The sequence below is a fragment of the Bubalus kerabau genome, chromosome 4, assembly GCF_029407905.1.
Source record: "Bubalus kerabau isolate K-KA32 ecotype Philippines breed swamp buffalo chromosome 4, PCC_UOA_SB_1v2, whole genome shotgun sequence".
Lineage (NCBI taxonomy): Eukaryota > Metazoa > Chordata > Mammalia > Artiodactyla > Bovidae > Bubalus > Bubalus kerabau.
The window spans coordinates 156,238,413-156,244,198 of NC_073627.1; the positions used below are offsets into that span (position 1 = coordinate 156,238,413).

Consider the following 5,786-nt stretch of genomic DNA (forward strand, 5'->3'; position numbering starts at 1 on the left):
TTACATGGGATATACTTATGCTGAAAAATAAAAAATGACTTATACAAGGTTCAGATTTAAGTGGGTGTCCTAAATTTTTTTCTTTTTCTCCTGAATATGGTCCCGCTACTTTGCTGTTGTTTAGTTGCTAAGTCATGTCTGGCTCCTTGGGACCCCATGAACTGCAGCCAACCAGGCTCCTCTATCCATGGTATTTCCCAGGCAAGAATACTGGAAGTGGGTAGCCATTTCCTTCTCCAGGAGATCTTCCCCATCCAGAGATCGAACTGGCATCTCCTGCATTGGCAGGAGGATTCTTTACCACTGAGCCACCTGGGCCACTTCACACCTAACTCCTTTTTCTGTTCTTCTATAAAGGCTCCTTGTTTTAGTGGGCATATAGTGAAAAAAAAAATTTTTTTTTAAGTTTATTTTTGGAGCAGGTTTAGGTTTACAGCAAAAAACTGAAAGAAAAGTACAGAGATTTCCCATATGCCCCTTGCCCTCACATACATATAACCTCTCCTATTATCAATATGGCCCCTCACAGCTGTGCTTTTGTAACAACTGAAGTCATATAGTTTTTTTAAAAAAATATTTATTTGTTAAACACTGTGATAAAACACACATAACATAAAATTTACCCTTTTAATCATTTTTTAGTGTATATTTCAGTAATGCTGCTGCTGCTGCTGCTGCTAAATCGCTTCAGTCGTGTCCAACTCTGTGCGACCCCAGAGACGGCAGCCCACCAGGCTCCCCCGTCCCTGGGATTCTCCAGGCAAGAACACTGGAGTGGGTTGCCATTTCCTTCTCCAATGCATGCAAGTGAAAAGTGAAAGTGAAGTCGCTCAGTCGTGTCCGACCCTCAGCGACCCCATGGACTGCTGCCTTCCAGGCTCCTCCATCCATGGGATTTTCCAGGCAAGAGTACTGGAGTGGGGTGCCATCGCCTTCTCCCTCGGTAATGTTAATTACATTCAAATTGTTGGACACTCATTCTCCAGAGTTTCTTTCATCTTATAAAGCCAAAACTTAGTACCCATTAAACAAAGTGTCCCATTTCTCCCTCCCCTGGCCCCTGGCAACTTCCAATCTCTTTTCTGTCTCTATGAATCTAACTACTCTAGCGACTTCACATGAGCAAAATCACACAGTGCTTATCCTCTTGTGACTGGTTTATTTCACTTAGCAAATGTCCTCAAGATTCATGCTGTTTTTAGTACATGGGGGAAGGGAGAATTAGGGAGTTTGCGATGGATATGTACACACTGCTATATTTTAATTGAATAACTAACAAGGACCTACTATATAGCACATGGAACTCCGCTCGCTGTTGTGTGGCAGCCTGGATGGAAAAGTTGTTCACTACTCATTTCTCCACTCCCTCCAGGAAGACTGAATAGCATTATCATGTACAACCCAGGTATGGCCCTGTGACTTGCCCTGGCCAGTGAAATGTAAGCAGAGTTACGGTGTCACTTCCTGAGAGAAATTTGAAATGTGATCATTGCCAGCAGTGTTCTGTCTGCACAGGACCGTGGACACAAGAGGCTGCTCTGCTAGCTAAGTCCCCAAGAAAAGACAACAGGGAGCAAAGAACAGCTGACTCAGGGTTGATGTGGAGATAAAGTAATAAATGAGCCACAAGATGCTGGGTCTTCTGTTACCACAGTATAGTCCAATCTATCCTGACAGTACTGCACCAATCATGCAGATCTACATAGTAACAGAGGCAAAATCTCCGAGTCTTCTGGAACTAAAAATATCATTTATTTTTTTTGTTCTTGACCTGACTTTCTGATGGAACTGGCCTGATATGCCTAAATACACAAACTCCTTTTATTAAGGTGTAACTATCACTCAGATGTCTAATTCAAGGCATTATAGTGTTTTGAATTTTATATGTTCTATGCTCCAGTCAGTTAACATTACTGTTATAGGAGGTGTGAATGCTTAGCATCAAATAATGGTTACTCTTAACTCTCATTTGGAAAATCTAAATTTGAAAAGCTATTTCCTCTTGATCACACCTCTAAGTAAGTAATTCAATAGGGAAATACAGGGAAAAGCTAACCTATAATCAGAACTAAATAGTACTGAATGGTGGCTGGTAGACTCAGGGTAAGGTAATAGTCACATATAGTATTGTAAATTATTATACATTATTCACATGTTATTATTAATTTATAGTAGTATAGATTATATAACATTAAAGATTATTATCAGTCAGTCCTCCATTATTCTCTATCCTTGAAAGGGAGGTATTAGGCCAAGCTAGAGGTAGTCATATTCCTTCTAAGTCCATGCTAACTCTTTAAACCTAGTATGCTTTGATGGTTTGATAAAAACTGCAAAGAAAGCCAAAGGGAAGTAATAAAACTTGCAGTTTTGAAAGGTTCACACAAAAATAATCCAACTTTTAAAACAAAATTTTAAAAAGTGACTCAATAGTAGATCATAGTAGATTAATATTGGGCACCAGCTTTCACTAGCTGCTGATAGGATTATTTTACTGTATACATTTGTGAGTATCATTTCAGATTTACATCAGCACTCTCTCTGGATGGGACCCAGTACCATCACCCTTGTGGTGGTGGTGGTTTAGTTAGTCAGCCGTGTCAACTCTTGCAATCCCATGTACTGTAGCCCACCAGGCTCCTCTGTCCATGGGATTTCCCAGGCAAGAATACTGAAGTGGGTTGCCATTTTCTTCTCCAGAGGATCTTCCTGACCCAGGGGTTAAGGCTGGGTCTTCTGCATTGCAGGCAGATTCTTTACCAACTGAGCCACCAAGGAAGCACCTTTGATTGGCAGTTCATGTTGAAAAGTGCCCTAAGAGAAGATCTTCTACTTCAAAATGTAATGTCATAGGCATACAACTTCTCAGAGAAAATTCAAATATAGTACACCCACATTTTAAAATCTGAAAAATATTATCTCACTTTGACTATAATTGAAGATCCTTTATTTTGCTAGATATGTCTCTCTTCATCTCATCCCATCCTGCCCTAACCATCTTTGCTATTGGTGAGGTGCAGAGCAGTTGACTTCATGTAACATCTTGTATGAGAAATACAGGATCTGAAGGAAGGCTTAACCTGTAATATCACTAGGTGAATCAGAATGGAAATGGTTTTACACAAAATACTGTCTTAGTTTCCATTTTTTTAAATAAAGAAGTATTTCCAAATATTTTTCTTAAAACAATTTTTTTGCATACCATAAAATCCACCCATTCAAAAATTAATTTTTAGTAAATTGTCTTTATGATTTAGTAATTTTTAGTAAATTTACAGGATTTTATAAGCATCACTACAGTGTAGTTCTAAAATGTTTCTAGCACCTTAAAAAACTTCAAACTTCCTTGTGAGATTTCCCTGGTGATCCAGTGGCTAAGACTCTGAGCTCCCAAAATAGGGGGTCCAGATTCGATCCCTGGTCAGGGAACTGGATCCCACATGTTACAACTAACATTTTGCATGCTACGACTAAAGATCTTGCGTGCCACAATGAAGGCTGGAGATCCCACGTGCCACAACTAAGAACCATCACAGTCCAACAAATAGATAAATGTTTTAAAAAATCATTAAAAAATAAATAAAAATATTCCTTGTGCCCATTGGAGTTAATCCCCAGTCCTTGCTGCTTTCCACCTCATCTTCCCCACAGGCATCAACTGATCTGCTTTCTCTCTCAATAGATTTGCTTTGTTTGAACATTTCATATAAATAGGACCATGCCACCAGAGAAGACCCAAAATAGAATCATACTGGTGGTCTACTGTGTCTGGCTTCTTTCTCACAGCATGACAATTTTGGGTTCATCTATGTTGTAGTGTGTATCAATAGTTTGTTCCTTCAGAGTAGTCTTGCATTCACCAGTTGATGGACATCTCAGTTGTTTCCGCTCTCTGGCTATGATGAATAATGATGTTATGGACATTTGTGTACAAGTCTTTTGTGGACATATATTTTCCTTTCTCTTGGGTAGATTCTAAGGAGTAGATTTGCTGGGTGGATGAATAAATCTATGTCTAAACTTTTAAGAATCTGCCAAACTGCTTTCCAAAGTGGTGGCACTGTTTTGCATTCCCACTAGATTGGATTTTTATAAAAAGTGCGCTTCATGCCCTCTTAGCAAATGGTGACACCCTACCCTGAGGATAGATGAATCTTTGAGGCCGCCAGCAGGAGTGGCCCAAAGATCAGCCAAACTGTAGGTCACATGACTGGCAGAACCACTTAGTATGAATTTCTATAAAACAAGCCATCAGTCTTGGCAGTCTCTCACCATGCATCCTGACAACCATAAGAACCTTCACCCAATGCATCAATTCACTTAGACATGTGGAAATACATTTTACAGCCAGTTCCTCCTGGCAAGACCACTAAGACACAAAACTGCCAAAATCAGAGGCTTAAGGGAGAACACTTTTTTTCCTGGTTGGGTATTGGATCATAGTACTTGATCTACAAACCTCCGGTCTAAAGTTATGTATGCACGTCATCTGCATGGTCCATCTGCTGTATAAGACATGTTGGGAGAAATGGCAGCCCTCATCTATTGTTTTCCCAGCAGTAATGAGTTTCCATTATTTCTTGGAATCAATTGGTTCTTCAAAATTTATAAAACATTCACACCATAAATTCACTTCCCAGACCACAATTCTCCCTGTACAAATACAGTATATTCTGACTAGATTAACATTCAGTATTTACATTATTTTGATCATGCAAATATTACTGAGAACTGAGCCATGTATTACATGGCAATTATTTTTCCTTTTCTGCACCAATTTCTTACATTCCTTGGAGTTGAAAGGTTGCCTTTTTAATTTGTTTCAGATTCTTTGTACTTATCATGAGTAGTATCCCAAGTTCCATCAGGAGTCTGAACTGCCTCTCTCTGTGTTCAGTTTTGCATTCCTGAAGCATGCTTCCCTGTCACCCTCTGCCTGCTCTTGCAAGGCCATCTTGGAAGTTCCCTCATTATCACCCCAGAATTCCCCTTCCCCTCTGTCTGGGATTGGGTCCCATTTCCTGCATCCTATGGCTTCCTCTTTTAAATATTTGCCCTGATGGGTGAGGGGAAGTACATCTCATAGTAGCTGCCTGAGGAAAAATGCAGAATTTTTTTTGAGATACTTTTTTTTTATATACATAGTGAAAACTTTTGGAATTAGCCAGCCAGACTTAGTTTAGATGATCCCAATTTTGTTGGTAATGTCCGAAGCATCATAGTCAGGAGCCAGTCGTACATATGCCTTCTTCTCTCCGTCAGGCCTGATCAGAGTATTGAGCTGACATGTCAATGGGATAGAGGTTCTTCACAGCCTGTTTAATTTGGTGCTTGTTGGCCTCGACATCCACAATGGATACCAATGTGTTATTGTCTTCTGTTTTCTTTATGGCTGACTCGGTGGTGAGGGGGAATTTGATGATGGCATAGTGGTCAAATCTGTTTCTCCTAGGAGTGTTCTTCTGAGGATATTTGGGCTGCCTCCTGAGCCACAGTGTTTTGGGCCACTGGGAAGTGGGTGACGTCCAGATCTTTTTGTGTGTGTGTGGGTGTGGGCGCCTTTCAACACTGCTTTCTTGGCCTTCAAAGCCTTTGCTTTGGCTTTGGCTTTAGGAGGGGTAGGGGCTTCCTTCTTTGCCTTCAGTGCCATCTTCATGAAAAGGCTTTTTTGAGACTTGGAATATCTAAAACTGTCTTTGTTCTATCTTCACCTTTGTTGATTATTTGGCTGGGTATAAATGTCTAATCAGAAATAATTACCCCCTCACTATTTTGAAGGCATGGCT

General features: G+C 40.2%; 1 pseudogene; it reads right to left on the reverse strand.

Annotated features, from left to right (window-relative positions):
• Window positions 1-5,059: 5,059 nt before the first annotated feature.
• Window positions 5,060-5,786, reverse strand: LOC129651699 (60S ribosomal protein L23a-like; annotated as a pseudogene).